The 27,483-nt window shown below is 34.9% G+C and overlaps 1 protein-coding gene across 3 annotated transcripts in view; it reads left to right on the plus strand.

The window, feature by feature from the left end:
- Window positions 1-27,483, plus strand: part of LOC138715488 (follicle-stimulating hormone receptor-like) — a 778,322-nt gene that overhangs the window by 488,823 nt on the left and 262,016 nt on the right. Inside the window, exon 1 of one of the 3 annotated variants that reach the window (XM_069848452.1) lies at window positions 5,968-6,062. The exons of the other annotated variants lie outside the window; for them this stretch is intronic. The gene's annotated coding sequence lies outside the window, so the exon portion shown is untranslated. Of the gene's footprint in view, window positions 1-5,967; window positions 6,063-27,483 lie in introns of those variants that run through there. 3 annotated transcript variants of the gene reach the window in all.

Here is a 27,483-nt window from a genome sequence, read left to right on the forward strand (position 1 = left end):
TTATGTTTTATTCCTATTGTTGGCAGCTGTTTTCGACATTTTGTGTCAACGTGAAAATGCAGTACACATTAAATCAACGACTCTTCCTTGTGAAGCAATACTGGATTACGGATTCAGTTACAGCTACTCAAAGGGCATACCAGAGAGAATTTGGTGTTCGCAATCCTCCCAAAAGAAACACAATACTGGGACTGGTAAACAAATTGGAAACAACTGGATCTCTGGTGAGTGAAAAGGGCAAGCATCGTTTATCTAGGCTTCCCACGGTTGTTGTTGACGTAAGAGCAAGTTTCTTTGACGACCGAATAATTTCCAGGAACCTGTGGCCACTGAGATCTCCGAATTTGACAACGCCGAACTTCTTTCTATGGGGTTACTTAAAAGACAGGGTTTACGCCGCACGTCCCCAGACATTGGACGATCTGAAGCACAACATCACACAGGAGATTCAAGCTATTGACAACAGAGTCCTCCAACGAGTGGCAGTAACATGGAACGCCGTGTTGAGTTGTGCCTTATGCAGGATGGAGGACATTTTCAACATTTGCTATAGAGGTAAATAATCTCCCAAAATTCCTCTACATTTTAGGTATAATAAGTTGTCGCTAGCACAATTCGTTTTGAAACAGTTAATGAAAGAAATGTGTCACTTCTATATAAATCACTCTGTATAAGAGGAACTACCAGTAGCGTGCGGTGCTATTTCTCGATGGGGAACAGGTCAGAAACAATAATAATAATAATAATAATAATAATAATAATAATCCTTATATGATTTATCAACTTTGCCATTTCTTTCTTTTTACTTCTTTTACAACTTAATCAAAAAATAATATGTTAATATAAAACAAATTAATGATATTATATTATTGTTATTATTATTATTAGGCCTAAATTAAACCTACAATTTACCGCTTGACGATCATCTAGTTAACCATTTCACAGAATTATAATAACTACTTTGAAAATGTCTTGTATAAGATTTTGTTTTAGTTTTAAGGTCTGTAAGGAGAGGAGTAGGTTTGCCATTCAAAATAACCGCGCTTTTGTCAGAAAAATTGATCGAACTAAACGTTCTCGACTTCAGCTGATCGATAACACAACACTGGCTGTCTGGTTGGCATCAGGGCGCTCGCGCTCGGTCTCGTTGCAGTTGGAACAGGCAGCAGTCACCTGTTCCATTGCCATTATTTCGTCAGATTTAATTCGGGCCGCGAATGCGTAAATCGTACGGATTTTTAAGAACTATTGTATACGTAATTTCACACACAATATTATGTCACACGAAAAACTCTTGGAACTTATTGTTTTCCGAATTATCACTATATAAATAAACTAGCTTGATGAAACAGTATATTCCACACTTCTCAATACTCCGCGAGGGAAGAGGTAACTTCTACAGCTTCCGGCGATACTCGGGTAAGTTCGTGTCCGCTCGAGCCTGATTCGGAGAATACATTGCTTGAGATCCCACTCACATCATCACGCACAGCAGACGAGAGGGCTCGAGCCGTTTTCATTTCACTGCAATAAACCTGCTAACGATAGCTGTTTTCGCTTTTCGAAAACTGCAAGTAGGCCTATCCTTTAGAATGAAGTATATCTCACAATCTCAGTTAAGGGGGCAGAGAGGAAGGGAACAGTCTGTTCCCTCTGTTCCACGGAGGAACCACCACTGGGAACTACCCCATTACAGGGGGTGCATTTATTTAAAATTAATAACTTGTCTCCCATCTAACATATTTTCATGAAACTTTACACAGTAGTTAAATGTAGCGTATATTTATTCTATACAAAATCGATTATATAAGAGGAACTACCCTTTTATAGGGGAAGCATTTAGACAAAATTAATAGCTTATTTCATATCTAACATATTTTCATGAAACTTTACACAGTAGTTACTGATAATATATATTTATTGTATACATTGATTGTATGCATACTAGGTTCAAAAAGTTCCCGGAATTTGCTAGCATCATAGAAACAACGTACCTTAAACACTATTCTACAGCATTCCCTTCAAAATAGTTGCCTTCCGCAACAACACACTTTTGCCAACGCGTGTAGAGTTCCTGGAAGCAGGCCTGGAAGCCATTTTGTGAAACCCGTCTTAGTGCTCTCGTCGCGTTTGCGATAACCTCTTCAGCATTGAATCTCCGTCCTTTCAGATGACTTTTCAGATGGGGAAACAGGAAGTAATCAGGTGGTGAGAGATCAGGAGAGTATGGTGGGTGATCCAAAGCAGTTATGTTGTGCCTGGCAAGAAAATTCTTTACAATAATTGCGCGATGAGCAGGTGCATTGTCATGCATAAGGAACCAATTGTTTTCTACCCACTTTTCTGGACGTTTCCTTCTCACTGCGTCCCAGAGGCGACGGAGGGTTTCTACGTACAATTCTTTCGTTACAGTACGACCTTCTGGAATGAACTCATGGTGCATGAGACCCTGAGAGTCGAAGAAAACTTCCAAAATAACTTTGCTTTAAGTGTGCTTAAATGCGACAGGCTCATGTCAGTAGATTTACTGGCATATGAAAGAACTCCTGCGTGACAAAATTCCGGCACATCCGGCGATGCTGATATAACCTCTGCAGTTGCGAGCGTCGTTAAATAAAACATAACATTTAAAATAACTTTGCCTTTGGAAGTGTCCCTAGGAAATTTTTGCATCCGAGGAGATGTTTTCGATTTCCACTCAGATGACTGTCGTTTAGGGACTGGGTCGTACAAGTAGCACCAGTTTCATTTTGTTTAAGAAATCACCATCTTCATCAGCCATACTGATCATGTCCCCAGCAAAACACAGAACTGGATGTTTGTACTTTGCTCTGTGGACATAATTACAAAATGCGACGAACAAACAAAACACTATGATAAACAAATGCCTACAACTCAAAACCAATAATTGCCATTATCAACAAACTTTAAGGAAATGACATCATGAATGTTACCAACAAAATAAATGTATAATATCCCTTGTTATATATTAATACGAAAAATTGTAGTAAAATTCCGGGAACTTTTTGAACCTAGTAGTATATTTATTATGATTGTATTAGAGGAACTAGCTCTTTATAGGGGGTGCATTTAAACAAAATTAACAACTTGTTTCCTTTCTAACATATTTCCATGAAACCTTACACAGGAGTTACATGTGGCATATATATTTTATTGTATACATAATCTGATTATGATTGTATAAGAGGAACGCCCTCTTTATAGGGGGTGCATTAAGACAAAATTAATAACTTGTGTCCTATGTAACATATTTTCATGAAACTTTGTACAGTAGTTACGTGTAGCATACATTTTTTGTATACAAAATCTGATTACGATTGTATGAGAGGAACTATCCCTTTGTAGGGATACATTTAGACAAAATTAATAACTTGTCTTCTAACATGTTTTCATGGAACGTTACCCAGTAGTTATATGTAGCATATGTTTATTGCATACAGAATCTAATTACGATTGTATAAGGGAACTGCCCCTTTATAGGGGTGTTGTTGCTCATTCTGTTGACGTGATCGTCAAATGTATTCCATCACTGGTCCAGTCTTTAGTTCCTCCATGACATCCTCATTTCGCTTGTGATCGAATTTAGTGTATCCCGCAGTCCTCATGAATCTCATCTCACATGCTGTGATTCTGCTAATATAATGAACTCTTTTAAGTACCATGCCTCACTTCCATAACAGAAAACTGGTCTTGCGAGAATATTATACAGGCGTAAAAGGGTATATTTTTTAACAATTGCAGCTCTATCGGTTATGCTCAAGCTTTAGTGTATTTTTTTATTTTCTCGGAGATATCCCTTTCAGAATGAAAAGATAGGTTTTATCCGAAGTAACTGAATTCATTCAACCTTTCCAGAATTTTGTTTTCTAAACATATTTTACTTTGAATTGGGTCTGTGCCAGAAAATATCATAATTCTTGTTTTATCGGGTGAAATTTCCATGTTATATTGACCAGAAATTATGTGGAGACTATGAAGCGATCTTTGTAAATCCTCTTATGAAGATGCTAATAGCGCCAGATCTTTATTATTATTATTATTATTATTATTATTATTATTATTATTATTATTATTATTATTATTATTACAGATTATGATATTAAATGAATTATAGTGTTTGTTATATAAAGAGTAGGGTATTTAAATTGAATTCAGGCCGCTAAATGATTTTTTGTCGACAGTTAAAGTATATCCCGGAATTGAAAAAAAAAAAAACAAACTACATCAAGAAATAGGCTACGGTACCTGAATATTTTCCCTCTGCAACAATTAAAACCAGAGAAATAGATAGATCGCTCATGTCCGAAGAATTAAACGTTTCTGTTTTCAATCATGTAAGTAACAACTAGTTGGCAAGATGTAGTAGGACCAACAACACAAAGAGTAGCCCAAAAACCCTAAAGAGACTCAACTAGAAGGATCTCCCTTAGACGAAATTATAAACATAATAATAATTACCATCAACATCATCAAGCATCTTGACATGTCGGACAATGCTGATAATTTATAAAGAGCAAACAAAAATATAATTGAAATAGCATGACCGGACTTAAAATAAATATAACTTATTTAAAACAAAGTCACTGAGTTGCAATAGATTAACAAATCTATATAATTATATAATTTGAACTGGTAATGCAAATTACGGGAAAACGGCTGAACGGATTTTAATAAATAACGCTCATTTTGAAGCTTGGAACCCAAAGATGTGCGGAAAAATAGTAGTTTTCAGTGAAATGTCAATTTTTCTACATCATTTTCCTATTTTCCAAAATCAATTTGTCTTCAGTTTTGAGAAATAATTGCTTTTCAGAATAAAACAAAACACAAACACACATTATAATAAACAATATCACACAAAGCCAATGACCTGTAGAATTGCTTACATATTTAGAGTTCAGATAGCTCAAATTCTCTGACATCATAATGCCAATATACAGACGTGGACAAATTATTAGCAAAATTTAAGATTTTTATTATATATTTTTACAAAATATGATTCTTCAATTTAGACTACAGTTGACATTTTTGCGTATTTCCATATTATTAGCAAAATTGAAGATTTGCATTGTATATTTTTATAAAATTTAACTCTTCAATTTGGACTACATTTGATATTTTTGCATATTTACAAATTATTAGCAAAACTGAAGGTTTTTATTAGGCCTATATATTTTTACAAAATTCGATTCTTCAATTTGGAATACAGTTGACATTTGGGATATTTCCAAATTATTAGCAAAACTGAAGATTTTTATTTTATACTTTTACAAAATTTGACTCTTCAATTTAGACTGTAGTTGAAATTTTTGCTAATTTATAAATTATTAACAAAATTGAAGATTTTTATTATATGTTTTTTACAAAATTTAACTCTTCAATTTAAACTACAGTTGACATTTTTGCATATTTCAGTCTATTGTAATGATAGAAATATGCAAAATTTTCAACTGTAGTCTAAATTGAAATATCAAATTTTTTAAACAGAATTATCATAAAAATCGTCAATTTTGTTAATAATTTGTCCACGTCTGTATTACCGATCTTCATTTTTGTAATTTTTTGTTAACTTTTCTTGGTTATTAGGAACTTCAAGACTTACAGGTCTTACGAATCCATATGGTTTTTGGCTTGTTTTCAGTATCTCAGTTTTGAAAACTAGCTGATATTTATTTTACTGATTCCTGATGTACCTAGGGACAGTGTACCTGGAGACAACTGTCTTCAGGTGGATCTCGTTATGTTTTAAATAATTCTGTAAATAAGTTACTCTTACGAGTAATCAAAAACAGTATTTAGTAATGGCTTTTATGGGGTTTCAGCTTCAGTGGAAATGCCACGCAGGAAATTAAAAATCAAGAGACAAATCCCGACAAAGCTAAATTAAGGTCTGCTCACACCAACGCGGGACGCGAAACTTGTAATCCCGCGATCGCTGCGAAATTCGTTGTTGTCTTCACACCAAAGCGGGATGAAGTCACGAATAGGATTCTTCTGATGGAGAAGTACTGCTTCTTGCAGTTGCCGAAGATGATCATAAGGTTCGTTCACACTACTACACTCTTGCTCTCACAGTAGAACCTTGGTTAACCGAAACTCCGGTTAAGAGAACAGAAATTCTTTTTTTCATACAATATGCTCTCATTCCTTACGGCGCACTCAGTGGCTTTCACCAAAGACTTTATGCTACAGGTAAGCATTCACTACATCGTATCGCACTCATCGGACGAATCGCACGGATCGGAAAAAGACTATCTTTGCTGTAATTGTTATATAACCGCGTTCACTACATCGTATCGGACGCATCGCCTGTCGGCAAATCCGTCCACGTTTCTCGGATGGGCAACTTTTCCAATGCGTGCGATCATGGCCTTCTTTAATAAATCAATTTTAATTGGTCAAATGTTACTATTATGTTGTGCAGTGTTCAGAGTCGCGCCAAAATGGCAGACGGAAAACTTATTTCGCGTGTAGAAAATTGCGAAGAATTATATAATTTGAGGCGTTCCCATTACAGTAATGAAGTCATTTCTTACATATATATATTGATATGATATGATATGATATATTTATTTGTCAGTCAACTTTACAATTCACAGTTATGGTGGACCTTCACATTTCTGTTTTTCGATCCACCATCCCTTTAATACATACAACTCTTCTATTAATGTTTTCTTTGCCGAGTATTTCTTGATTACTTTCTAATGTTCTGTTATAACTGAATTGCTCTATGACCTTCCCTCTCTATCCTCTTCTATTCTCTCCCTCATACCTAGGCTGTCTCCCTTCCATTTCTCGCTCACCTATTAAATATTGCATATTCCTTCCTTAATAATTTACATTTTTTATTTATTTTCTTCTCTACACTTACATCCTACCTACTCTTAATCATTATTTTCGAGCTATTTTCTCCTACATTACTTGCTAACTTTTCTGTTTACTCTATTTTACAACACTTACATCACTTATTTTTTTTCTATCCTCTGTTTATTTATGTATTGATCCCATTTTCTTCGCTTCACTCCTAAATTTCCTATTTTATTATCTCTTTCCATAAATTTATTTCTATAATACTCCTACAGTTATAGTACCCCTGATACTACTCCCAAACCATAACATTGAAAAACATGAAATATCTAATTCACTTAATTACACTTGCAATTTCTCTCTCATTCCACTTCTCATTTGTTCAGATTTTTTTTTCACTTTAATTCTCTTGTATTCACTGTTTGATAGTCTTATCTTATTACACTATTACACTATCTTCTTACACTTAACACTTTCTTCTCTGTTCCTTTTCTTACACTTTTGCCACTCCTAACTTTCTTGCACTCACTTTTTAGCACTCTTCTTCTTCGCTAATAACCTCTCCAAAGACCTATCTATTCTGTCCTCACAATCACTAATATCTGGTAGTCGCTTCATTCCTTCACCCGTTCTTCACATGTCTTCTCTTGCATTTCCTCCATTAGTCTTGTCTATGCTCCTGACCTTAGACCCTTCCAGCTGTTTCCCTAATTCTTCGTCCGCAGTATTTTTTATCTGCCTCACGTTTTGATTTCCTCCTTGGTTTATTCTGGTCAGCTGTTTCGTACTTGAAGTGGGCGTCGGATATCGACATTGTACATCTCTCGTTTCATTGATATTGCAGTATTACATATACACCGTGTTCCGCTTATAAGTATAATAAAAGAAATAGTTATAATTTCATAACAATGCATGCAAATGGGTTAAGATTGGTACCATTGTAAAGAGGAAATTGGGAAGTTTTAATCCATTGTTGTTACTTATTTTTAGAAGACTCACGCATGCGCAGATCATTAAATAAGAGAATTCGTATCGTATCTTTAGTCAGTCAGCATGTGGACGCCACAGCAGAAAGCCTTTTGTGTGCTGTCATTAGCAGAACATAGATCCATAATTCGTGTACAGCGCTTGTTTCGCCGTCAGTACAATCTTAGACCGAGGGAAGCTGTACCGACGTACGTCTCAATAATGAAATGGGATAGGCAGCTCAGAGAAACAGGAAGTTTGTTGTCTAATGCAGGTAAACATTCCAAGCGTAAAGTGTCTGACGAAAATGTCGAACGCATTCGCGAGGCATTTCAGAGATGCCCGCGGAAATCCATTCGACAGGCTAGTGTGCAGTTGAACATCCCACCAACAACAGTGCATACAGTGCTCCATAAAAGATTGCGTTTGCGAGCGTACAAGCTGCAACTTCATCAGATGATTACGCCGAATGATAAACTGGAACGAAAACGCTTTGCAGAAACAATGTTGGATAAAGTGGACGATGACGACACATTTCTAACTCGAGTCTGTTTCTCAGATGAGGCAACCTTCCACGTCAGTGGAAAAGTAAACCGACACAATTGTCGCATCTGGGGGTCGGAAAATCCAAGTGTCGTAATTGAACACCAACGGGATTCCCCTAAATGGAATGTTTGGTGTGGGATCATGCGTGACAGAATCATTGGTCCCTATTTCTTTGCTGAAAAGACAGTCACTGCAAACACGTACCTGGATATGTTGCAACTGTATGCTGTGCCACAACTCCCAGATGGAGCAATTTTCCAGCAAGATGGGGCTCCACCACACTTTGCCAACATGGTTCGCACATTCTTAGACGAACAATTCCCTGCAAGATGGATCGGAAGAGGATCACCGTACATCACATGGCCTGCCAGATCACCAGATCTAACACCACCTGATTTTTTCCTGTGGGCGTTTGTTAAGGACCAGGTCTACAGGACGCCAGTACGTGATTTGGCAGACTTACAAGAAAGAATTTATGCTGCTGTCAACAATGTTACACCACAGATGCTTCATAACACTTGGGTAGAGGTTGAATACCGGTTGGATATTTCCCGTGCCACCAATGGAAGCCATGTTGAGGTTTATGGAACATAAGGTAACAAAAATTCCCAGTTTTCATTCTTTGTAGCAGTTGGTTTCAACTATATACTTGTATTAATTCAGAAGTTATAGCTATTTCTTTTGTTATACTTATAAGCGGAACACTCTGTATATTGTGTAACCAATATTTCTTTCGTTTCTTCCTCTTCAATTAAGACGCATGACGCAATTACAAATGCTTATTCGCTAGCAGTCATAATTAATACACCTAACCTCAACTCCTTAGTTTTCAGCAATGTCAATATCGTACGACGTCATGTTTTAAACAGCTGATAGGGGAATCCGATGAGGCGATGAGGTGGAGCCGTTAAAGTGAACGCACTGCACTTAAAATATCCGTTGCGTGCGATTCGTACGAGGAGTGCGATATGATGTAGTGAACGCTTACCTTAACAAGACGGACATCTTACAGTATTTCGCACGATATAACAGGGAGACATCTTAGCCCTTTCTAACCCAAATTAAATTTACAAGCAATCCATGTTGAAACAAATAGCTGTATTAGGACCAATTTAGTGACCAAGTTACGGGAGTGGCAACATTTGAAACAAAACTATATTGATGAAAATGTATTGAAATAGAAGTTATCCAGCAAAATTTACCTTCATATGTAACACACAAGTATATAAATGCTATAAAGTTAATTATTGCCATATGGTATCTATAGGTAAGAAAGGGTTAGCGGCTCGAACTCTCAAATCAGGCGGGAATTAAAACTTTTCATTTAATTTGCGGGACTGGATGAGGAAATTTCGTAAGATGCATATTTTGTTCAGTATTTAGCTTAAATGTAAGAATAAAATCATTTTGAAGGGGAAAAAAATGATTAAAAAACAAAAGTTACACAATTCTTCTTCAATTTATTCTAATGCATAACATTAATCATGCATTATATTTTTGGCTTTCGGATTCTTTGATGCACTTTTCGTGTTCTTTCTTCCTTTTACTTTTCAGTGACTTTTGATTTAGTGCATTGACACATTTGTCAGTAAAAACATTCAAACAACAAATAACATTTACACATGTAGGAATCTGGATGCATTGTTTCAACTTGGATTTTACATTGTTCCTGTTGCTGTTTAAAAACTCAAGAAACTGTGAATTATACATTCCTAAAATTACCAAGTACATACAGTGCAACAGCATTGGTGTTTGGAAAACATATATCTCCAGTGCAGTACTCTTTATAGAAAATATGAGTGTTGTGACCTTGCTGGATTTCACCCTATTTGCCAGCGCATTACGGCATAAGCGGAAAAATAAAATATTAACTTATTTGTTTTTTACTACAACGAATATCTAAATTAGCAGAAAAATGTTAACTACATGGGGAAATTACAGAGTTACGTGGAAACTACAGGGCTAAATATAAATGTTATATTTCATTGTAATAATTATTATTTAAAATCTTTTAAAAAGCGGCAAGATACTTACTGCAGCTTGTTCTTCAGAAATCGGAAGAAAGATCGGGAATCCTTTTGTATTTCCTGATTATTGGAACCGTATACTGCATAATACATTCCAGGCATACTTCAGATCTTTGTACACACTACATTACTACACTAACATAAACACTATGAATAAATTGAAATTAATTACAGAGTAGCTGAACCTTAATGGCACATGCAGAGCACAGAGTTAACTCTTCGCAAGTTCAAGCCGCTAGTGGCGCTGTTGTTCATGTCGCTCAATATTTCGCAAAGATGTCCGTCTTGTTAGTATAAAGTCTTTGCTTTCACTGATCGTGAAAAATGTGTAAAGTTTTTTTAGCACGCATCCTCTAATACAGTGGTATTCAATGCATGGTTCTCTTGATTACGTGTGTCAAAATGCTAACATATTTATTTTATTATACTTGTTGATAATTATTGCATTATATTATGGTTTCTTCTGCAATATCAATTTTTGTTTTTCCTTGCTTGGACAACATTTTACGTAAATCATTAGTATCGTTATTGCATCAATAACTACTGTATAATAATAATAATAATAATAATAATAATAATAATAATAATAATAATAATAATAATAATAATAATGCCTGAAAGTAGAAGACATCGGTAGTTCACTTTCACAATTAAAACGAATTAGAGGGAAAGAAATCTGAAGGAAAAACACGAAACTGAAAATTATCAACTTGCGAAAGTAAATGAATCAGATGAAGAATGTAGTTTGGAAGCAAAATTTTATATTTAACAAATACAGACTTACGAGACACAAAATTGTAAATTCCATTAAATCACACTGAAAATCTGCAAGTCATCAATAAATCTATACTAATAATAAATCTGTAGCCGAAATTTTTCTGGTAATTTTCGATTTTCCAAAAATAATTAGTCCTAACATATATAATTAACCACCCTGAAACCGAAAATCGCTTTTTTTAAATTTTTGTTTGTAAGTCTGTCTGTCTGTCTGTCTGTATGTTTGTTACCTTTTCACGCGATAATGGCTGAACGGATTTCGATGAAAATTGGAATATAAATTAAGTTCGTTGTAACTTAGATTTTAGGCTATATGGCATTCAAAATACATTATTTAAAAGGGGGGTTATAAGTGGGCCTGAATTAAATAAATCGAAATATTTCGCTTATTATTGATTTTTGTGAAAAATGTTACATAACAAACGTTTCTTTAAAAATAATTTGCGATAAGTTTTATTCCATGAAAAATTTTGATAGGACTGATATTTAATGAGATAAATGAATTTTAAAATTAAAATAACTGCCATCTAAGGCCGTGTAATGAATTAAAAAACAAATGAATTCGTCTATATGGGGCCTTGGACAGCAACAATCGAAAGCTATGAAAGATAGCTTACAGAGAATGTTTCTGTGTTTGTATGAATTAATATCGGAAGCTAAATTAACCGATTTGTATAATTAATTATTATTTCACCATTGGAAAGTGTAGTTTCTCTAGATGGACATAATGCTATAATGTTATTACAGTAACTTCTGATATAATATAATATAATATAATATAATATAATATAATATAATATAATATAATATAATACGTAATGCAATATTATATAATATAATTTAAGGTATTTGAAGGGTTCAGAACCATAGTGGGCCAAGCACCATTTACTGAATATGTAGAAAACAAGGGTTAAAATCAAGTTATTACCATAATTCAATGGAAATCTATAACAAGTAAAATAAAGTATACACATTAAATCTAAATGATGTCAATCTTCATTAAACTATGGTTGCATGTAATACAATTAAGAAACAGGTTAAAGGAATTGTCATTGCACCGAATGAGTGTGTCTGGACCAAAAGATCGCATTTTAATTATTTGGATGCAATTTAAATTAAGTAACATATTAAACGATTTATCATTCTATCAAACACGAATGTTCCCTGGATCAAATGCCCTATTTTAATTATGTAATTACTGTATATTTATTTCTAACGGGTGCAGCGGAGCGCACGGGTACGGCTAGTCTAAAATAAGATCGTCATATGCTTGGCATTTTTATAATCTTTGTACTCGATGAGTAATGCAAAATTAATTAAAGAATTTTTACGATACGCAATGCTTAGTAATGGAACTATTCAACATTTCGAGGCGAAGCTAGCGGCAGAAATTATTGTAATAACGCTCCGAGAGCCCACTTTTCATCCGATGTCCAAGCTTGTATAATCTCTATTAACTGTTCAGTCGCCATTGCCAAAATGAACGCGGGACCGGGAAAACCAACGAGTTAGATACTATAGAGAGGCTACAACGCCTTCTAGTTGAAGACAATTGAACATTAGTCCGCCATGTTTTGCTTAGTCAAAACAAAGGGGCGTGGCTCGGATGTTGTAGGAAATGACTGTGATGAAGTTAGTATTATTGTGAATTGAGTTACATATTAAGCCTATGTTAATAAGTAAAAAAGTAAAATACACACAAAACTTCACGTTTTATAACAGCTGTAGACCTATGTTTTATTAGTTTCACTAAATATAGCCCAGATATTAAATGACAAGCTATACTCGATGCAACCAAAGCAAAGCACCTAAGGACGGATGAATTTAATCGGCAGAAGAAAAATAAGTAATTTTTTGACTTCGTCACAAATTTAATTACCTTACAACTAATCTAACCTAATATGAAATCATGTAATTCAGTGCTCACCAAGTGATTTCAAGAGAGACGACATATATAACTAATAGGAGTAAAATATAGGAAAGATAGTGACGAAAATTAAAAAAAAAAAATCCAATAATTGTTTAGAAAAATTCATTTGAAATTGGAACTAACCAAGAGAACTTTTGAAAATTGCAATTATTAAAACTACAAATAACCTCTTAGGATGCAACATAATAATTAAAAAATGACACTAATAGAAAGTTACTCATGATCATAACTCACCACATTTTATTGAAACGATAAGATACTTACGATTAACATTGTTTTCAGAAATAACTGGAGCCACAGCTAGCTACACTTCTTTTCGCGTGATGAACACATCGTGTAGTCTAATATAATTTGAAACAAACATTGATCTCACACGTGTCTCGCAACTAGGCAGAGGCTTTTGTTGAATAAAACTGTTCTTACAGTTGACGCAATAATGACACATTGTGTTTGATGCAAGAGCTGACTTTCCTTTTACTTACTTACTTACAAATGGTTTTAAGGAACCCGAAGGTTCATTGCCGCCCTCACATAAGCCCGCCATCGGTCCCTATCCTGTGCAAGATTAATCCAGTCTCTATCATCACACCCCACCTCCCTCAAATCCATTTTAATATTATCCTCCCATCTACGTCTCGGCCTCCCTAAAGGTCTTTTTCCCTCCGGTCTCCCAACTAACACTCTATATGCATTTCTGGATTCGCCCATACGTTCTACATGCCCTGCCCATCTCAAACGTCTGGATTTTAAGTTCCTAATTATGTTATGTGAAGAATACAATGCGTGCAGTTCTGTGTTGTGTAACTTTCTCCATTCTCCTGTAACTTCATCCCGCTTAGCCCCAAATATTTTCCTAAGCACCTTATTCTCAAACACCCTTAACCTATTTTCCTCTCTCAGAGTGAGAGTCCAAGTTTCACAACCATACAGAAGAACCGGTAATATAACTGTTTTATAAATTCTAACTTTCATATTTTTGGACAGCAGACTGGATGATAAGAGCTTCTCAACCGAATAATAACACGCATTTCCCATATTTATTCTGCGTTTAATTTCCTCCCGAGTGTCATTTATATTTGTTACTGTTGCTCCAAGATATTTGAATTTTTCCACCTCTTCGAAGGATAAATCTCCAATTTTTATATTTCCATTTCGTACAATATTCTGGTCACGAGACATAATCATATACTTCGTCTTTTCGGGATTTACTTCCAAACCGATCGCTTTACTTGCTTCAAGTAAAATTTCCGTGTTTACTTTCCTCTTTGTTAACAAAAAGAGCCCTACGCATTAATAAAAATAAAATTGGAGTAGGCCCTATAAACACAATAAATACTAAACTCTTGGTGGTACAAACTTATTAATACAGATATTTCGCTTATGCTCAGTCCGTCTTATCTTATAATTCTCTGGGGCAATGGTACCTGTATTGAGAGGGTTTAATTATGCTGAAACGAATATGACAATTTACGGTACATTTCATTTAAATCCGAGGGAAAGAGACATTTTTGAAAATTTTAAAGTCTTAATTACTACTTTTCATTTATAAATCAGCTTTTTACAAAAACAATAGCGAAATGTGTGAATTAAATATTGATGTATCCGAAAAATATAATAATAATTTATTTTATTTTACCTGGCAGAGTTAAGGCCTGCTCTTCCACTGACCCAAGTCTACAATTAATACAAATACATAATAATAGTAATAGTAATAATAATATATATGTTGTGAAATATTATTATTTAAACTGTATCATACAAGAATATGAAATAAAGTATTCATTGGAAACTACGGGACACCTCATTATTCAAAGTCTCCCGTTTCCGTTTACCACATTATAACCAAATTACTACTTGACATAATTTCAAGTTTGTAATAAGTTTAAGGTGGTGTTAGAGGACTATTTGTTTTCATAATATTTATTCGCATCAAGAATTTTATTGTAATTAAATATACTGACATGTCCATCTGTACATTGTATGTCAGCTGAGAACAATAAATGATATGATATAACGGAACCAGTACAAAAACACAAATGAAAAAAAAAATTACATTTATCAAAATAATAGAGAGGCAGTATACCTTTGAAAAGGACTCCTTGCGGAGGCTGGAGGTACTATAGACCGCCATGTTTTGACGAGAGGCTCGGGGCAGGATCATCAATCGTGTGAGATTGTCAAGAGCAGGTTGTGAGATTGCTTATGCAAATAAACGGAATTTTGCTACGAGTTCGAAAGAGAGAGATATAGAGTGGCCATTGCGCCGACATATTTGAAGAAAACTGAACGACCGTCCGCCATTAACTTAAGCGCCCAAAACAAAGTGGGCGTGGCGATAAGTTAAATTGCAATCGCCAGCTGTCAAAATTCCGTTTGCATAAATCAGTTCAATTGAAGTGGAAAAACCTAGTATTTCCTCAAATATGTGCTAGTAACTTAATCTAAAATAAAGACCTTATGTACGGTAAATTCAAAACACTTGAGCTATTCCTAGAAGGAAAGCTTAAAAGAATAACCTAAGCAAAATCATGTACGTATGACAAGAAGTCCTAGCAAATATACTGAAGAAAAGGTTGATATTCCTAGGTTCTTTTAAATGCGACCCGCAAGATTGCCTATAAAATGAACGAGTATGATTCGGATGATTTTATTAAATTGTTTTCCCAGTCTCTACACGTTGCAAAACTATTTATTATACCATAAGATATAGAATGAAAGTAGGCCCTAACTCTAATTGTAGTAAACAACCATTACCTCCAAGCTTGTAAACTGAGTAAAACATGACCAAACACGCTTTCAGTTTTTTTTTTTTTTTACAGTAAAGTATAATTATTATCGAAATGTGAACGTGAGGCCAACAGCCGGCTGGTCTGTCTGAGCCTTTCAAGGGCTGTGGCACCACAGATAATTATTAGTGTATAATTGAGCACCCACGTACAATAATGGGGTAAGTAGTTACGAAATATATTCATACTTACCCCATTACTGCATGTAGGTGTTCAATTATGTTCTTTCATGTCCTTCCAGTCAAAATACTAACAACAATACGGCCTACCACAGAGTTTTGCGTTATTTTGGATGCGAGTGTCGAAATACAATTTTAATATTTGATTGCTATTACTGGGTTTGAAACGGAATTGTAGCGGTTTTATCCGTATTTAGTTTAACTTTATTACTAGTGAACCATTTATTTGATTAATAGTTTGTCTTTGAAATAGGCCTACTTCTTATAAGCTACAGCTCATCGTCTTCTCTATATAAGCAGTAAGGACACAAGGAACAGAAATAAAAGATATTTCATAATTTTGTTCATTAAGAAAGCACTCAACACTTAAAGATTTCTTCTTCAGAAAATATATTAATTACATATTAAATGTAAGAGAAAAACACTTTTCAATAATTACAAATATAATAATAAAAATAATACACTGCAATTACTTACGCATTAGGTATATACAGGGACATCATTTTATTTTTACTTCAATTTTTATTGTACCTGAGTTTTTTTAATGTACTTCACTCCCATCCCCTCTACTAGTAAACTTCCAACCGTACTCCATACAGAACCAAGCGTATACAGTCAAAGTCGCCTTACGGTCATAGTAAACACAAACAGTACTGAGTTAGTGGGTATAGTACGTTCCAGAAATATGTTCGCTTTTAATATTGAATCATATTCTCGCACAGGTACTGTCGTCCGATTGCCTATGTCGCATCCCCTTCTCACTTCTGCCCGTCCCTTTGTAGCTGGGCTTACTTAGCTCTTTTCTGAAAACATTAATTTATGTTAGGAATTGGACGTCTACTTAATATTATACAACTGTTTAAAATAAATAAAAAGGCCTCGTTAATTAATTAACTGTCACGTGATTTCTCCTCTTTGTACGACCCTGCGACAAAACCACTTGGATGGACAGTAGATAGCATGTCTGAATAATTTTATCTTTTTGGATCGGGTAGAAGTGAAGATTGAATTTACAGTACGTAAAGTAATCTTTTATAGAGTAGGTACAGAATTATTTCAACATGAGTTACTAGTACGAAGGACGAAACTGGTAATTGTAATTAGGTATAACAGTCTATGTGCGATAATATGCAAAAAAGAACTGAAATCTGTATCGAAATGAACGGCCACCATTTTCAAATATGTGTTTAAATATCCATATTATGATTGTTTTCAATTTAACTTCTTTCTCTATATTGTACGCTAATGTGCTGTAGACAGTATAATATACATTGCATAATTAATACGTCCGAACGGACAGCTCAGTTCGCGAATAAAAACACTTATTGTTAATACTGTAGTGTATTTTGATTAAAGAAAAACCTAATGAAAATTATCAAACTCAAAATCGCGATATTTCCTACTTTACGTAAATGGATGAACTACTTTTCATCCCTCCTATACCTAGTAAAGTGATTTGTTTGTATCTTACGCCAGTATCATCGAACTCCAGTCGTGGAAGGGGGAAGCAAACGGTGTTTCCGGTTCACATCCTTTAAGGCAAAGGTATAGCCAGGTTAATATTAGAAATGTCAGTAAAAATAAAATGATGTCCCTGTACAACAGAGAAACCTACACTTTTCCTTTAGAAAACAAAGATTTGTTAAATCAGTGGGTAAAAAACACGACAAGGGTTAAATGGCATCCCACGAAACACAGCTTCCCATGCTCTCCACATTCAGAAGACAAATATATGTACATGACACGGAGTTGGAGGCAGTTGTTCACAAGGCAGTACAGACAATTGCTGGTTTTCCTGCACATTTACAGAACACTTACGAAACGTAAAGCTTATGATATAATGAAAACAGTGTTAATTTCATTTTTTTTTTTCAAGAAAATGCACTTCACCAAAACTACAGTAAATAATTTTGGGACTTGAACAATAGGTTGTGTGAAAGTGTATCATAAATTATAAACAAGTATTTTGATGGAGTACTGAAAGAACTTCTAGAAAGTAACAGCTCGGGGAGGCACCATTTGTCTCGTTTCATACTTATTATCCACTGTTTCAACAGTTCCTTTTTTTTTTTCAAAGGGAATCTGCAAGAAAAGAAAAACACTGTACACACCACATGTTATACCGGGCGTTGTTAGACATTTATGCATGAAAAAAAATGCTGCTAATTAACAAAACTATGGACTTAACTTCATAAAATTCACATGAAATATGATATATCAGTTGTCTTTTTTCTTTTGACATTGCAGTTATATGCAGCACACACAACAGGCTTGTTTTTTCTTTGTTTTTTTCGTAGCTCTACCTCCGTATACACAACATTGTAAGCAGACGAATTTTTACAACGGTGGACGCTTAACTCAGATCTGCCGTGTTTCGCGGTGGCACCGCAAAGAGCTCTGTACAGGACAACATGGCCACTCTATATTATTCTTTTTCTAACTCGTTGGTTTGTCCTCGCAGAAGGTCGCGAAGATTTGAATACACTGACGTCACACTGTAGTCAAACCGTTACAAAACTTACCGCGATCTTTGGTCATCCCGGTCCCTAAGCCTCATTATAAAATATCCCTATACCATTTGGTTATGTGTATTTCACATATTATTATAAGGCATTATAAGGTTGATCTCCTATGCCAAGCCTCAGAAGAGTTTGTTGTTTTTGGCATATTCATTAGAGTTCTATTATAGCAGTTCCAGATGCTAGGTGGGAAAGGAGGCTGTTGTCTTCCACTACCACGTCTTCGGCCTCTAATATAATTATCTTCCGCGTAGTCTAAAATTGGAAGTAGACCTTCAGCTACATCTCTCAGGTAATCAAATGCATATTCTGTAACATCTTCTACGGAGACATACGCTAAAGCTATCAGCCATCGGTGATTGATAGAAACTAACAAAACAACTAACAAAGACAAATCGTTCGGTGACAAAAGTTTAATAAGTGACAATCCTACCGGTGACGAAAATGTAATGTGTGATGAATCGTCCGTAGGATGAATCATTCGTGGCAAATAATCCGGATCCCCAATTCAACATGCATGTTATCTATGGCAGCTGTTTTAGATTGTTTAATAATCGGAAATGAAGTGAGTCTGACGTACACTTAATTCAATTTAACACGCATATTATATATGGCTGCTATTTCAGATTTAATAATCGGAAATGAAGAGAGCCTGACGCATACTTAATTTAATTTAACTTATATATTATCTATGGCCGCTGTTTCAGATTTAATAATCGGAAATGAAGAGAGCCTGATGCATACTTAATTGAATTTAACATATATATATATATATATATATATATATATATATATATATATAATCTATGGCCACTGTTTCAGATTTAATAATCGGAAATGAAGAGAGCCGACGCATACTTAATTTAATTTAACTTATAATTACTATAAATACATGCCAGTAAATATTAATTTATTCCTAAATACAGATACTTAAATTCATACCACTATCACATTCAGCCAGCACGTGTTTGTAAGCCAAACTATGCTATTATGCTAACACTAATGTATAGAATTCTCACAAACTACACTCTCGTAGCAGCACTGCACACACATCCACATAAAGTAAATGTTCCGACAGTGAGATGCTGACACCTATAGGCCAAAATATAGACTATTAAATTTCCTCCTCGAGGAGGAGTACATGAACGATAGGCATCGATGCACCTGACGTCTGTAGGATAGATTCACTGTTCACTTAACGCTTTGTGCTCTTGACGAGTCATAAGAGGCCAGCAAAAGACAATTTTCTCCCGCGCATGCGTGAAATTCCTGTAACCTTCTTGAAAAGAGCACGGCATGCACGTGAACAGATGTTGCCAAATTTACATAAGAAGTTTATGCAAGATCGGGAAGTTTAAAATACTCGATTCTGATATTATACGTCCCCACTACGTCAATACGGTATTAAATAATAAAACTAGTCGTGCATTAATGGAAACAAAGTGTTCACGTGCTCTTGTGCTCTTATTGACGCACCGCCACTGGGTTGTAGCATAATGCGAGCATGGGTCTCAGCAACTCCCGCTGTCCATGTAACTGCATAACTCGGCCTTGTGAGAGGCACACACTTTCTCGTTCAAGTGTCAATTTAGCGAGCGGCATCACGCGCCTTGAGACGTGTTGACTGAGCTCTCGAGGCCTGAAAGCTTGCCGAGTCGTGAAGTGTGTGAACCAGACGCGAGTGGTGTCATCTGGTTCTTTCGCGATGCAGTCGGTTCAACTCAATTACTGCACACACCTGAGTGTCACCTTGTATTTCAGGCCGGTCAGAATGTGTCTCAATGCCGTAACGAGTATAGTGGGTCCTGTATCGTATCAAAACTGGACGGGCTCTTGTTCTGCTCGTACGTTCCACACGCTACGTACACAATATATTAATTCCAAGCTGTGATTGACTTAGCCGTAGCTCAGTCAGGCACGTGACACCTATATTTTGAAGTAAAGTTTCTGTGGAGTTTACAATAGAGACCACGTCTGACCGTGAAGTGAGCGGGCCGGGGTTGAAATCCTGCTTGGGACAAATTACAGAGTTTAGATTTTTCCTGAATTTTCCACCAGTCATCTGAAGCAGAATTTCTCTATAATTTCACTGAACAACAAGAATTTTTACTCCGGCTTATAACAATGTGTCCCTTATGGTTTTGTGTGCGCTGAATCCGAAAATGCATTCCTTTTCTTCGTAGCACGTAACGTTTTTAAGATATACAGGGACATCATTTTATTTTTACTAACATTTTTAATATTAACTTGCCTATACCTCTGAATCAACGCCGTTTGCTACCCCTTTCCACTACTGGAGTTCGTTGATACTGGCATAATATACAAACAAGTCACTTTACTAGGTATAGGAGGGAAGAAAAGTAGTTCATCCATTTACGTAAACTAGGAAATATTGCGCTTTTGAGTTTGATCATTTTCATTAGGTTTTTCTTTAATCAAAATACAGTACAGTATTAACAATGAGTGTTTTTACTCACGAACTGAGCTATACATTCAGACGTATTCATTATGCAGTGTATATTATACTGTCTACAGCACATTAGTGTGCAATGTAGAGAATGAAGTTAAATTGAAAAATAATCATAATATGGATATCTAAACACATTTTTTAAAATGGTGGCCGTTCATTTTGATACACGTTTCAGTTCTAATGTGCATATTATCGCACTATAGACTATTGTACATAATCTCAATTACCAGTTTCGTCCTTCGTACTAGTAACTGTTGAAATAATTCTGTACCTACTTTATAAAAGAGTACCTTACGTACTGTAAATTCAGTCTTCACTTCTGCCCGATCCGAAAAGATAAAATTACTCAGACATACTATCTATTGTCAATCCAAGTGGTTATGTCGTAGGGTCGTAGAAATGAGAGGAAATCACGTGACAGTTAATTGCTTAACGAGGTCCTTTTATTTAAGTTATTTTTAACAATTGTATAATATTACGTAGACGTCCAATTCCTAACAGAAATTAATGTTCTCAGAAAAGAGCTAAGACAGCCCAGCCACTAGCTGGCGAATAAAAGCTGGTGGGGGAAACCGGGATACGACGTAGGCAAATGGATGACAGTACCTGTGCGAAAATGATTCAATGTTGAAAGCTCTTTCGTCACTGGAAAACGCGAACATATTTTCGGAACGTACTGTTTACTATGACCGTAAGGCTACTATGAACTTCATTAGTAGAAGGGGTGGGATTGAAGTACATTCAAAAACTTAGGTACAATAAAAATTGAAGTAAAAATAAAATGATGTCCCTGTACTGTGATTTCACATTTCAATAAGCGCGCTTCCAAGACGTTAAGTCCATTGAAACCATGTCTATATGACTTATGTCCTCTAATATTTTTGTCCACTTTCATTTATGTCCACATTTTATGTGCGTCCATTTTTTTGGATCCAAGACTGTTATGTCTACTTTTATTTAAGTTCACTTTCATTTATGTTCACTTTTATTTATATCCACTTTCATGTCAATTCCTTTTGTACCACTGGAAGATGTTCAGGCTGTTTTTAATTCCCTTATAGATAATATGAGCCAAACGCAACGGATTTAGCATTGCACGTGGAAAGAACTTACATCCGAGGAACATCTGCTCGAGGAAGAAGAAGAGCAATGCCACCTAGATTCGCACCTGAAATATGGAACACTTATAATCAGGTTCTGGCAGGACAACATCGAACAACTAACATAGTCGAGGGCTGGCACAACCGCTTTCAGAAACACATCGTCACACATCACGCGTCGGTCTGGAAATTCATGGAATTTATCAAGAAAAACCACAGGAATAATGAAATTATAATAATCCAATTGCTTGGCGGGCATTTAAATGTGCAACACTCTATTAAAAGATCGTACCTACAAAATTAAAGTCGAGTAGAAGAGATTATTCGGAATTACAACCACTACAACGAAGAAGGACACGTCAGAATTTACCTCAAAGCTATTAATTATCATTTGAAGCATAGTGGATATAAAAATGTGGACATAAACTTTGTGCAAGTGGACTAAAATAAAGTGGTCATATACTTCATTGGACATATATTTATGGACATTAGTGTAATGGACTTTTATGTAATGGACATTAAAATTGTGGACATTATAAAAAGGACCTAACGTCTGTGTTTCATAAGCGCTCCCCCAGGAAACATGTTGCGCGGATTGGGGGTTGTAAACCAAAACAAAAGCAATGCATTTTATTAATTTATGACTTATATCCGGTTTCTTATGGTTGTTGGCATGTTCTTTTTTACTTATAATAAACAGATATTGGTCCGTTCTATTCAATAACTTTCGTAACAGTTCAAAATGAGGTCTACTCAAACAAGAGCGTAGTTTTCAGTATTTAAAAGAAAAGTTTACCATTCTGAGTGAAGGCAAATTAAAAGAGGGCATTTTCATCGGTCCAAAAATTCACATAGTTATGGCTGACTCTTTATTTGAGGAAAAACTTTCCGTTGCATAAAAATGGCATGGAGCTCTTTCAAAGATTTTGCTCACATTTCCTTGAAAATTGTAGGGCAGACAACTACATATAACTTTTTGTGGAAACCATATGAAGTGCAACGAGCAAATGCTGGGTAACTTTCGGTGCTGGACCCCGGACTCAGTTCACCGGCATTATCACCTTCATATCATTCAGACGCTAAATAACCTAGATGTTGATACAGCGTCGTAAAATAACCCAATAAAATAAAAATATGAAGTGCATATGAGAAAATGGGATGTAATATGTCTCTCAAAATACACTTTTTACATTCTCATTGGGATTTCTTTCCTCCTAAACTTGGAGCGATAAGCGACGAGCATGGGGAAAGATTTCATCAAGAAATATCTGAAATGGAAAGGCGATATAAAGGAAGATCATCATCCAGCATGCTTGCAGACTATTATTGATTCCATGTAAAAGACAGTCCCGCGTCTAGTTATAAACGGAAGTCATTCAGAAAATCCTTTTAAATTCCGAGATTTTTCCCATTATACGCATGAAATGTTTTTATTGTTGTGTGCTTTAAACTATATAATATCCATTTTGTATCCAGTACACATTTTTGAAGTATTATGAAGCATTTTGAATCCCTAGGGTGTTGTAATTTTACCAGTAGCAGTGACAAATTAAAGAAGAGAACTTTTTTCATAAAAAATTTCAAAACTTTTTCCACGGAAAATGGTAAGTGATGGGGGAAATTTGGATTTTAAATTCAGATTTAGGGCACAGATATTAGTAGTATTCACCTATTTTTATTTTGGAGCAAGACTAATAGAAAAAAAAAATTGTTGTTCAGTGGTTTTCGGCGTTGGACCTCGAACTCATTTCGTCATTATAATTAAACGTCACCTCTTTCATCATCATCATCATCTCCGTTTCTTTCCTAGCTTTCGATGTAGACTCGGCTGAGGTTTTCTGGCTTGAATTCAAGTTTCTGGGGTGCACATTGGGTTATTTGCGTTTTAGTAGCTGTTTACGACCTAAGGAAAATTAGAAGCATGTTGTGTTTCTATGGATTACTGTTCATCTAATAACCAATGAATTAACTTTCAGTACTAAAAACATATAAAATCGCAATGAATCGAATAAAGGTAAAACATCGTCAATTGTGTTTCACTGCAGTAACCCTTCATTCCGTTCCACGTTGTCTTGTGTACGACACGTCAGCCGTACAACATTACAATATTGCATTTCTATCTTAAGTGCATGAGACCTTGAAACAGTCACCAATAATGCTTATAATCTGGAAAATAAATTTAAGAAGAAGTAATTCGAAGAGCAGCAATGATCTTTTTTCGAAAACAATCAATTTAAGGGGAGAGGATGGTATTTTTTTAACTTTTTTCCTATTTGGTGTAAAATATTAATTTGTTGTATGTAGAGAGCTCATACCTGTAGCAAATCACCCAAAAATAAATATTTTGAAAAAAAATTATTTGGGGCGCAGGATTTTACTAAAACCGATATATCTAAACCATTTTTAAAGATAGATTCATCCAGTTTTTTACAATGTACTTGCAAAAGCATGCTCTACAAACTGCCTGTAACAGAATTTTGATATTAGTCCCTACGTTTGTAAAATAAACAATTAAAATTTAATAACACTTTTCTGATTTCCTTTCTTGCAAACAAACGGACGTATTTTTAAAATGAAATCAATTAACAAAATTCTGTTACAGAGAAAAGTTTCCTAATAGTCTAAAGAATGTGTGTTCTAAATTTCATGCATGTATCTTTAATAATTCAGAAGTTATATCCATTTTTGTCTGGCAATGTAGCAAAAAAATGAAGTTACCGTAAACCGATAAAAGGGAGCAAGTGATTTAAAAATCCATAGCGCAGGAAGTTTAAAAATGGCGTCTCAACATCCGATAAGGGCACAAATAAACACGAAATGTTATGCAGTGCATTCCACACATATCAAAAGGTATTTTAAAGAAATTTTTTTTTTAAATTCAATTTACCAGAAACAACAATAAAAGCGGGCGAGTGATTTAAAAATCCATAACGCAGGGAGTTTAAAAATGGCGTCTCAACGTCTGATAAGGGCACAAATGCCCACAAAATGTTATGCTATACATTCCACACATATCACAGAGTATTTTAAAGAATTTTTTTTAAATTTACTCATTTTTCACCAAAAAATACCATCCTCTCCCCTTAAACATCTTATTTAATGTTAAAACAAAATTACTTATTAAAATATCTACCTTACTTAGCAGTAGGTGAATGCTTTTTAATGCACCTTAATGCATTAGATATTTTTGGGCAATATTTTCGCTATATTTAGCACACTACTACTATTTACCTACTGATGAGTAAGATAGATATTTTAATAAGAAATTTTGTTTCAACAATACACATGAAGAGTTCGCGGGAAAAACGATGAAGTCACAGTTTTGTTAAGGCTGATGTCATTATCTAATCCTCATTTCAGTTTGGTTGATAGGCCTTTCCCCTCTACTCACACCCTCTACCATCAGTGATGGGGAAGATGCTACTGTCCATTTCACAAACATTCGACTAATTGACTTTCAACACAGTGACAAATTTAATTATTTAACATTTGTACCAGTAATCTTTATTTCGGAAGTCTACACTAAGCGTTTGTATTTAATTTTCTTTGCTGTTAAAATCAACTGGCACATTAAAAAGCTATTGACAGCAGAAGATAAATGTTTTCTTCACCGCTAGTTGCTACTCTACGGCATACAGAATGGGACAGTCTGCACTGTGTCGTTCCCCTCTAAATGCATACTAGAAGCTAACATTCCTTCATTTAATTAATTATCAGTTGAAAATATTGCATGAACGGCACTAAAATCTACCCAAACATGTAATTATCAAACATCTGTAAGGCTGTATTTTATTATTTACTTAGTACTTTATTTAATATTTTATTTTCTCGTGTGTCCAGCTTGGGGGGTGCAGCTATAAGAGGTAACAGCTACCATCTATGTCACTGACGAACTAGGTGCAAGTAGAAGGGGAAAGAAATGCCTTCGCGTCATCTCAACTTGTATGAAATGTCGTTTAATTCAATAGATCACTACGAAATTTAATGTTGTTCTTACGAAAAATGGTAAAAAGGAGAATTATCACCACGAATACAGTAATCCTTTCCTTTATTTTCTATAGAAACAGTACTACATCTTGCAGTGATAGACTCAATTAGATCATTATCTAATCCTTAACAGAAATGTGATATTCATCGTTTTTCCCGCGAACTCTTCATATGTGAACAGAAAAATGACTGAAAATTAGTTAATGTTATTTAGTGTGTGTAATTCTTAATACGTTGAAGTTACATGTGCATAGTACATAGGTAATTAATTATTTAAAATTGATATTTGTGGGTTGTTTTGTAATATGACAGTTTCATATCTCACCAACAGTATAGGAGATGTGTTTATCATCCTTCGTGTTATTTCCCCTCATTTTTGCCTACTTCCTGTCATTTTGATTCCACATTTCTTTAATTATTGTTTTCAACATTACAACTGTGACCTGCGTCATTGTAATGGCCGAATGCTTCAGTTCTGCCACCATCTCTTCCTGTGTTTATCCCCATTTCTCACACTTGTCACCGCTTCTTACTTTCATCATTTCCTGTTCTTCAAATTAACTTCTGAAGGTCCGTCTTTCTGAACAGTTATCTTCCCAGTTCTTTTTCCGTGTATAAGACATTACTGTGCTATATAAAGTACGTATTACCTACACTAAGTGCTTGTCAGATCTAACGATCACAGATTTTTGATACGATTATTAAACTTCTGGTTAACTCCTCCAGAAGCAATCATAGCTAGAAGAACAGAAATAACTGAGCTATTATTTTTATTAGGAATATTCCATTATACAATGGTTCTCCTTCTACCCAAATCAATCTGCTATCGCCAAATGTTCTGCCGTTAAGAACTCGATCACAGCTCGCTGCTTCAGACCCACCGACATAGTGCTGGTACACGCCGCCATTTTTTTGTTTACCTTGTTTACAAGCATGTTCCATTACAAAAATGCAATACTACATGCTAATAGACTACACATTACAATATTGCTAATTCTTCCGAATACAATGTATACACATTATTGCTAGCCTATTCTACTTTCTCTAAATATACTATTTACAACATGTTAACATCTATGCTACTGTTGAAGCTTTTAAATACTTTGTACAACACTATTTTAGTACCTATTCCCTTTTTCTATTTACAGATAAAACAAAATCAATACTATTGCTAATCATTTTAAAAACTAAGTTTAGAATTATACTATTGAACAATTTATCCTACTTTCCCTGAATTTACTATTTACAACGTGTTAACATCTATGCTACTGTTGGATCTTTTAAATACATTATACAACACTATTTTAGAGCCTATTCTGTTTTTCTGTTTACAAATTAAAAAAAAAATCTGTACTATTGCTAATACTT

This window comes from Periplaneta americana, chromosome 15 (genome assembly GCF_040183065.1).
Source record: "Periplaneta americana isolate PAMFEO1 chromosome 15, P.americana_PAMFEO1_priV1, whole genome shotgun sequence".
Taxonomy (NCBI): domain Eukaryota; kingdom Metazoa; phylum Arthropoda; class Insecta; order Blattodea; family Blattidae; genus Periplaneta; species Periplaneta americana.